The 10,191-nt window shown below is 40.3% G+C and overlaps 1 pseudogene; it reads left to right on the top strand.

The window, feature by feature from the left end:
• Positions 1 to 8,215: 8,215 nt before the first annotated feature.
• The window catches only part of LOC147442323 (uncharacterized), a 53,747-nt pseudogene continuing 51,771 nt past the window's right edge, over positions 8,216 to 10,191 (top strand).

Below are 10,191 nucleotides of genomic sequence, written 5' to 3'. Positions count from 1 at the left end.
AGCAAAAACACACCTGCGGCTTTTGCTCCTCTCTTCTCCACGTTTTTTCTGGTCTTCTCTCAGTTTTTTCAGTTCCCACACTTAGCTTTATTAGTTGGGCACCCTTGGCTTTTTAGATGACCTCAAACGGACCCCGAACACGCCAAAAACTGACCTCGCAGTGCATAGTTGTCACCTTTTTGTATCATTCGCACACCTGGCACTCAGGTTTTTTCCAATAATGCATCTCGCCACCACGTGAAGTGGCCCCAAAAAGTGGTCCTAATGATGACCTTTCTGCATAACTCTCACAAGAAAACATCCACGTTGTGTCCGTCCTCATCTGCGTGCAAATATTGACCTCGTATACCCTCCTGACGCCACTAGATGCCATCTGACGCACCTGCTGACCTCATGTCGTCGGCCCGCGGATAGCTTCCTCGAGAAGTTTTACACGCTATAAACTCCTCATTATTGTAGAAAAACACAGTGGTACTGGTAATAGTGAAAATCGATGCACTATGTACACCCTGTCCTACCTGTACACATGTGGGCCCCACGTAACCACCTAGCTCTGAAAAATGGGCAATTCTTTATTTGATGCACCATGCATGTGTATGTACATATGCGCAATCCCTTGATCCAAAAAAATCCTGACACCGGCTTGGACAGATGAGTGCCAAAGGAATGCAAATCCTTCAAACGAAGAAGCTTCTACTAGGTTTGGAAGAAGTGGACTTAGAGTTCTATGAAGATTGTGTTTATGGTAAACAAAAGAGGGTAAAATTTCAAAAATCAGGAAATAAAAGAAAAAATAAAAAACTTGAGTTGGTTCATTCTGATGTTTGGGGTCCTACAAGTACACCATCACTTGGTGGCTCATTGTACTATGTAACATTCATAGACGATGCGACTAGAAAAACATGGGTTTATGTCATGAAGAATAAGTCTGATGTGTTTTCCATATTTCAAAGGTGGAAAGCCTTTGTGGAGAATGAAATAGGTACCAAGGTTAAATGCCTCAAATTCGACAATGGAGGCGAAAATTGCAACCAAGCTTTTTAAAGATTTTGTGCTAGCAATGGCGTTCGGAGGCAAAGGAAAACCCCAAGGACACCTCAACAAAATGGGATTTCAGAAAGGATGAACAGGAAAATCATGGAGCGAGTATGAAGCATGCGGCTACATGCAGGCCTACCGCTTGAGCTTTGGGCGGAAGCTGTAAGTACGTCTGTGTACTTAATCAATCGATCACCCTCAACGGCATTGGATGGGGGAGTTCCAGAAGAGGCATGGACAGGTAAACCGGTGAGTTATGCATTTCTCAAAGTGTTTGTGTGTGAGGATTTCATGCACATACATAGAAGACTAAGATCAAAGTAGATGCAAAGTCCAAAAAGTGTTTCTTCATTGGCTATGGAGAATGTGACTTTGGGTATCGCCTATGGAATCCTGAAGATGGTAAAATCTTACGGAGTAGGGATGTAATTTTTAACGAACAAAATATGTACAAAGATTACTTGGAAAGAAAACAAACAAAAGAAACAGGTGATGAGTATATGGAGCTTGAGGACGGTGAAGACTCAAGGACTGCAAACGGTAACAATGTGCAACAACGTCAACCAAATGAGGAGCCTCAACCAATTCCCCAAAGATCTACAAGAGCAAGTAGACCTCCACAAAGGTTTTTTCCTTCCTTCAACCCTCTCTTGATCTCTAATTCTGGAGAGCCGGAATCATACGAAGAAGATATGCAACATGACTCCAAAGAAGAATGGACGAAGAGCATGCAAGTGGAGATGGACTCACTACATTGCAACCAAACATGGGGGTTGGTTGAGTTGCCTAAAGGTAAGCGGGCACTTCAAAACAAATGGGTATACAAGGTGAAGGAAGAAGAAGGTGGGAAGAAAAGGTACAAGTCTAGGCTTGTGGTAAAATGTTTTTCTCAAAAGCAAGGTATTGACTTCAATAAAATATTTTCTCTTGTTCTTGTAAAAATGAACTCAATTAGGCTTGTCTTAAGCCTTGTGTCTGCTCATGATTTAAATCTTGAGCAAATGGATGTAAATATGGCATTCCCTCACGATGACTTAGAGAAAAAAAATTACATGCTTAAACCAAAGGGGTATGAAGTAAAAGGTAAGGAGAAAATGGTTTGCAAATTAAAGAAGAGCTTGTATGGGTTAAAGCAACCATCAAGACAATGGTACTCGAAGTTTGATCGATGGATGTTGGATCATGGATTCACAAGATGCAACTCAGATCACTGCGTCTACACGAAGAATTTGGGAGATGGGAAATTCATCATCCTAATGTTGTATGTTGATGACATGTTGATTGCAAGTGCTAAAATGCAGGACAACAAAGACCTAAAAGAGGAGCTGTCTAAATATTTTTCAATGAAAGATTTAGGTGCTGCAAAGAGGATACTTGGTATGAAAATATCAAGGGACATGACGAAGAAGACAATAAAGCTATCTCAAGAGGATTACATCAAGAAGGTACTAGAAAGGTTTGCAATGCAAAATGCAAAACCAGTTTCTACACCTTTGGCTAGTCACTTTAAACTAACAAAGGATATGTGTCCAAAGACACAAGAGGAGATAGTCTATATGTCTAAAGTTCCATATGCTGCAGCGGTAGGTTCTCTAATGTATGCTATGGTCTGGACAAGGCCAGACATTGCACAAGCAGTGGGGGTTGTGAATAGGTTCATGGAAAACCCAAGTAAATAGCATTGGCAAGCTGTGAAGTGGATACTTAGGTATCTAAAAGGGACAATAACAAATGCTTTGTATTTTGGAGGAACTAATATTTTTCTAGAAGGGTATGCTGATGTAGATATGGCAGGTGACAAAGATACTCGAAAGAGCACTACTGGCTATGTATTCATGGTTGGAGGCACAACAGTAAGTTGGGCTTCAAAGTTGCAGAAAGTGGTTTCACTTTCTACCACGGAAGCAGAGTATGTAGCAATGAAGGAGGCAAGCAAAGAAATTACGTGGCTTCACAAATTCTTAGAAGAGCGTGGATTCAAACAAGACAATTGTGTCTTGTACAGTGATAGCCAAAGCGCTATCCATCTTGCGGAGAACTCAACCTTTCATTCAAGAACAAAGCACATTGAGGTGAGATATCACTTCATACGCACTCTTTTGGAAGAGGGACAGCTAAAGCTAGGAAAGGTGCATACAAGTGAAAATCCTGCAGACATGTTTACAAAGATGGTCAACAAGGAGAAGGTGAGCTTTTTCTCATCTTCAATCGACATTCAAGGATAAGAAGCAAGGATAAAACGCAGTCACATGTTTGGTTTGGAGATCAGTCTCTAAGTGGGAGAGTGTTAAATATGGAGCTTGATTTACCCCTTGTAATTTTCTGTGGAAAAGCGCACATTTGTAAGGCACCCATTATGAGGAGAAGCCATTGTGCATGAAGGAAAATCACTCACCAGAAATAAAAATCACTCGCCGGAAACCAAAATTTTCACAGCCAAAAATCAGGGTCAACTATTTTTTTTCTTCACCGGAATATTCCTTTTTGCCGGAATATTATGGCCGGACGGTGGCCGAAAAGTGGTCGAAAAACGACTGGTCGGTTGGCCAGTGTCCTACGGTCGAAAGTCCAAAGCCGGTGGCCGGTGGCCGAATTCAATGGCCCGTGTCCGAATTCAAAAGCGGATTTGTCTACACAAGGGCACCACACATGGGCGGATTGGAGGGTCCGATTTGGACTTATTCACACAAGGGCGGCCACACATGGGCGGATTGGAAGGTCCGATTTGGACTTATTCACACAAGGGCGGCTACACATGGCTGCCTCTCATAAGAGAGGGCAACCCTTTTGGCCTATAAAAGGAGGCCATTTCTACACACATTTCATTGTGTGAAGTTGATGCAACAAGGTGAGTGTGAGGTGGCGAGAATGAAGCAAGGTGGGAGCTCCATTAAGGGTATAATTCCTTTGTAAACTACTTCTTGTTTTGAAGTACTAAAGCCATTGAGTGGTTGCTTTCCTGTGGACGTAGCCCACATTGAGTGAACCACGTATATCGTGTGTACTCTCTCTCTCTCTCTCTACTCTATTATCTCTTGTGTGTGAAATCTATCTCTCTCCATTAAGTAATCTACTCAAATATCTATTTATCTACGTCATATTTCCTCTCAACATCCTCTTAATTATCTCGGGACATAACATCATGATTGGCTATGCAAAGGTAGGCTAATCATGAGCACATATTGGCTATCACAAAAATGACGAGATGATGTGTCTGCAATTAGTCATGATTCAAACTGACACGTTTAGTAGTTATTCTAGCAAAGTACGCATGCTTTCCTAGCATCCCACGCTCATATTTTTTCACATCTTGATATTATAGATCCCGCACCTCCGCAAGCAATACTATCTAGGTATTATCACCATGACATGCTTTTTGCACTGCATACATGCATTAGGTATATTCTACACTAATCTTGAAATTCCCTCATATTATCTTTGACTTCTTAGTATTCTTGCTATGATATGAGTTGTGGAAAAGTCCTTGGTAATTATCATAGAGGGAGGTAATCTAATCTGGAGACGTAGCCCCTCTCAAAACAATCAGCGAAAGTTTTCTCGTATCTCATAATATATATGTTGGGCATCTACAAATGTAATGATCCTCTGGCCTTCGCTTTACGTGGCTTAGGTGACACACCCTCTTAATTATGTGGGGGCATAAAATAATGATAAAGGTAGGCTAATCATGAGAACATATTGGCTATCACAAGAATGATGAGATGATGCGTCTGCAATTAATCATGATTCAAAGTGACGCATCGAGAAATTATTCTAGCAAAGTACGCATGCTTTCCTAGCCTCCCACCCTCATATTTTTCCACATCTTGATATTATAGATCCAGTGCCTCTGCAAGCAATACTATCTACGTATTATCACCATGACGTGCTTGTTGCACTACATACATGCAGGGAGGCATATTCTACACTAATCTTGTAGTGCCCTCATACTATCTTTGACTTCTTAGTATTCTTTCTATGATATGAGTTGTGGAAAAGTTCTTGGTCATTATCATAGAGGGAGGTAATCTAATTTGGAGACGTAGCCCCTCTCGAAACAAACAATGGAAGCTATCTCATATCTCATAATACGTTGGGCGTCTACAAACGTAATGCTCCTCTGGCCTTGGCTTTACGTGGCTTAGATGACCCATCCTCTTAATTATCTGGGGACATAAAATCATGATTATGCTCTTAATTATCTAACGTGTCCTCTTAATTATCTGACGTGTTTAGCAATTATTCTAGCAAAGTTATTTCCTCTTGGCAAGGCATGCATTTTCATAGGCCTTCAAATATTTTTGAAAAATATTGAAAATTACCACTAGCTCATAAGTGACACGACCACAAATTGTAGTGTGGATTGTGGACGTTCTAGTGTCCGATGCAATAGCTTAAAGCTTTCCCTAAAGGTGTGAAACTTGGATTATTAAATCGAGTGTGAATTTTTGACCGAGAGCACTCTTTTGCAGGTTTTTGCGTTGAGTGACCAGAGCACTCCAGCTTTTGCGGGTTTTCTATTGTTGAGTCGCTAACTCATCTTGCTACAGTGCTACGCGAGGGCTCGGATACTTGCCGCTTGGTGCTAGCTTCAATAGCTTCCACTGGCCAAGGTAGCGTGCACCCGCCCCTCATCAAATTGATAAGCATGCAGTTGCAACTTGCAAGCACAGGTCAGAACTCCAAATCTCTCACTCCCTCTTTGAAATTGTGTTTTGTGAGGATGTAGGTGGCACAAGTTCACCATGTATATTGTTTGGAATCGATGTCAATCGGGTGGATCTCTTGGATTTTTTCTGTCATGAATTAGATCTTGCGGAAAGTAATGCATTTATGTTTTGAGATTGTTTTCCATAATGTTTTTCTTGAAACGTTGTTGAGGCTTGGGACTAGCTAGGTATATGATGCATCACTTTGACCACCTCGTGATGGCCTAGGAACGTATAATAGGAAATTTTCTTTTCTTGGCATTCATTTTTTGTGTATATGTTCTGCTGGAAGGGGGATGAGTTTTTTTTGCTAGTAAATTGGCTTATAAAGCTTCTGTGATGCTAAACATGTCACAAATGTGATGATTAAAATTAGTTATGATAAATTTTCCAGTGCACAATTATACATGGATCGATATGCATCATTCTCTGGGTCACTCCCACCAAGTTCTAGCGCATTGGATGACAAGAAATTGGATTGGTAAATCCTAGATTGTGTGATACACATCCAATCATTATGTGACCAACACCGCACATCTTTTAAATTTCAAGATGAGCTTTTGAAAATTCTATTTGATGGATTGAATGTGAATGCACGGAAGAAAGAAAATAAGACCTCTCAAGCAAGGTCTCTTGCATCCCTCCTAGTTCACAAGCCGAGCAATTGGAATGGACAATTGGGGGGTAAGATCATTCCATGCAACTATTGCAAATGTACAAAGGGATGGGCATGGTGACTCCTCAGGAGTGTAAGCTTTGTGTTGGCACCGAGGAGATGTCCCATGATCCTCAAGTTTTTGCACCTAGCCTAAAGGACGTGTATGAGGGTACAGTTATGTGGTTGTAGTATCAAAGACAATCCATCATCTTTGGTACCTGATTGCAAAGAGTGTTGCGAGCGATGCCAACACTGTCAAAAGACTAGGAAAGAAATGATTTCTTTTCAATAATCTCGTTTTTGGATCAACTTTGGCTCTTTTGTGCTAGTGAGACATTTTTCCAGGACTTTCTAGCCATGTGGAGGGAAAGAGGACAATGGTTGGATAAGAAGGCATGTGACTATTCTTCACATATCAAAAAATTTTGGGACGGGGAAAAGACGAGGGTCTATCAAAAGTTTTGGAACCCGGAACGGTAAATTGGGAAGCACCTATGATATGTAGTAATGATCTTTGCAAGCAAGCTTACAGGAATTTTCCTAAGGAGTCTAGGAGCCCATAGCTCGTATGGAGTGATCCAAATGAAGAGTATCAGTTTGCATGCACAAAATTTTGTAAAGAAGTTCGTGCCAAGAGAAAGATGATACAGGTATAATGTCTATGATATATGGTGGATTCACACTCTATGCCTTTTGCTCGATGTAGTCAACTTACATTTTGTTTCTTTTTGTTGTTAAGGGGGATCCTCTAAATTTTGCTCCCGTGCTACATTGGGATTCCAAGCCGCATCTACAACAATGAAAGATAGTGTTGTAGTTGAAATAGTGGTCATGAATGGGGGCAAAAGATCAGTATTGAGATCTTTACTTGTGTTGTTTTTGCCTCTCTCGCATAGACACTTGGAGGTAAAGCATAATTATATACTTGGTGCATTCTTACATCCCTTACTTTTAGATCTTAAAAGATCTTATGTGGAGGGTTTTGATATGCATTATGCATATCCTTTCAATGATATCAGTGACAAAATACAAGGTGGGAGAGTCACATTAAGAAGCATGCTCATGTTATTCTAGGGAGATCACCCTACTCAATGTAAACTTGGGCAAGTTAAAGATGGAGGCATGAGTTTTTGTAGGCAAGACAAGGCAAAGGAAACACTTGTGGGTGACTACTATGTGTATGATGCAAACAGGTACCAAGGTAGGTATCCTCCAAAGAGGAGGCATGTGGAGAAGATGTGGAGTAGAATTAAAAAGTCGAAGAGATGTATGAAAAAGAAGAAAAAGGAAAACACCTTGAGAAAAGGAGGATTTTCCCGGGAGTCTAGACTGTGGAGACTCTATCACTTATATGGTTTTGACATTTCTAGAGACTTGGTCTATGATTCCATGCACATCTTGTCTCTTAACTTGTTTCAAAAATACGTAAGAAAACTGGTGTCAATGGCTTCTACATCCATGAAAGAAGAGATTGATAAGGCTATGAAACAGGTGGAGGTCAATTCCCAATAATATTTTGAATATGGACGATGGCCACGACATCGTTCTCGACACTACAAGATATTCAAAGCAGAAAATTGACAAAATTTCATCCAATGGTGTCTATTGCACATCCTGAATGTGGTCGATGGGATCTCCCAAGAGGATGTAGTTCTTGGAAAGATTCTCATTGATATTTGACATATCTTTTTTGGGTGTACGAGAGAGAAGGGATGGACCCAAGATGACATAAGAGTTTGTCGATCTCTTTTTCTTTCATGGCGCATCTTGTCGGAGGAGTGGGAGGGTCCAAATAGCTTGCATTTGGAACATGTTGCAGGTATGAGTCATTTTCAAGCTATTCTGAAAATCACATCAATCTCAAATGTATGTATCTTTATTAGGTTTGTGGGTTTTGTTAGGTAATGGTGAAATTATTGATTACATATTGAGACATGGGTCTCACGATTGCTTATGGTGCTTCTCTTTTGAGAGATGTGTTTCGGGCTACTTGAGTATACCCACCAATAATAAGTCGAATGAGATTTCTTATACCAAATTCTTTTGTTGTCATTTGTTGGCAAGGATTTGGAAACAATTCAATATTGAGAAGGATGGGGTGTGATGCTTTGATAGAGATAAGTATTTTTGCATTCCTTCTTGGTTTTTCCAGGGGGACATGAAGATCAAGATGCTCCTACAGGTTGCGTTGATTGGCATGAGAATTGTATTTTGTTAGCATCGTAAGAAGAGAAAGCCAAGGATGTTGGAATGCATGTTCTAGGCTCCTTCCAAGTAGTTGTAAAGGCTTGGTAGATAACAAGAGTCTTATTGTTGCTGGAAAGGAGAAGAAGTTTTTTATTCTTAGTGCACATGAGAGGGAGTCATTGCTAGTGGTTTACAAGTGGAAGGACGCACCTTTGCTTACTTTGGAGAATGTAAATGCTATGGGTGTTTTCTACTTCAACGCTTTTTTGCGTGGATGTAAGTATGCACAAGGTGATTATGTGGTTGTTTTAGACAAGCTATCTCAGTCATGGGAGAAAGAAGTAGTTTTTCATAGAGGATGTTTGAAGAAAATGTTTCTTCATGAACAAGAAGGAGAACTTCAGCTATTTATGGTTGTGGAATCTTTGGTTCAAAGCGTTTTCATCATGGACGAGGTAACAGGGATGCCTCTTGTACCCACAAGTGAGAGGACTAATTGTAACGACATGGTACAACCTCTTGCTTGGCTAAAGCATAAATTTTTCTGGTTAAGTTCTCCTATGAATGACATGGAGATAATGTATGAAGTTAGTGGGCATAAGGTTCGAGGGAGATTTGTGCGAAGAGGGAAGCCCGGTGATGTTCCACCGTGGCTTGAGCCAGGTGACCATGTCATTGCGCTCTCACATGACTGATGAATGAAGGATTCTTTTATTGTGGAAGTTGATGAGCATAAGAGAAAAGCCCTTCTTTTTTGGTTTGATGACAAAGAATCTGAAAATTTTTGGCTAGATTGGAAATTTATAGATACTGTGCTTCCAAGATCCACAAAGGTTATTCTTCATCTTGAAATGTTTTCACCCTTTTCTACTTTTCTTCTTTCATGTCAATATTCTAACTTTGTTCGTGTCTTCTTTTAGGATAGAGTGGATGAGGGTACTTCTTCTCAACATACTTCTCATAAGGTAGTTGGTCAATGAGTCATTAGGGCCAAAAACGACTCAAAAAGGGTTGTGTAAGGAATTGGTTAAATTACTAATTAGTAGAGCCGTTTATGGTCAAAATGGCTCCAAACTTGTCCGTTTTGGTCATTTAAAGCATACCTACGCAACCTAAAGAGTATCTAGATACATATCTCTAACTATTCAAAAAGATATCGTTTTCTTCACATTCCTTTGTGGCTCAGCTCGAAATTTGTTCTCATTTACTTCACTTGGCGGCAAATAGTTGTTTCCACTTTTGAATCACTCAATCTCTCTTTTTTCTCTGACCTTTCATGAGCTTTATCTCTTCTCTTCTTCTCTGATGTACCTTGTTTTGCTGCTACGTTATTTTCATTATACTTTCTTCTCCTTCATTACTTACAATGACTAATACATCTTCCATTAGTGATAACCGCAAGTTTCACTTGAACATTAAGCTAGTCCAAGAATATGCTACTACACGGAGTGTCTATCAATGACCAGTTACAACTGCAAATGAAGCACAACAACTTCGCAACGAGGGAATGAAACACATTGATATATGGACAGATGAGAGCTTCTATCCACCAGATCCTAACACTGGAAGGTATCCATATTTTCACACACCTCATGATTT

Source organism: Adiantum capillus-veneris, chromosome 14, assembly GCF_014529385.1.
Source record: "Adiantum capillus-veneris isolate H3 chromosome 14, ASM1452938v2, whole genome shotgun sequence".
Taxonomy (NCBI): domain Eukaryota; kingdom Viridiplantae; phylum Streptophyta; class Polypodiopsida; order Polypodiales; family Pteridaceae; genus Adiantum; species Adiantum capillus-veneris.
Note: the sequence above shows the minus strand (reverse complement) of the source record. Positions and strands in the feature narration are given on the sequence as shown.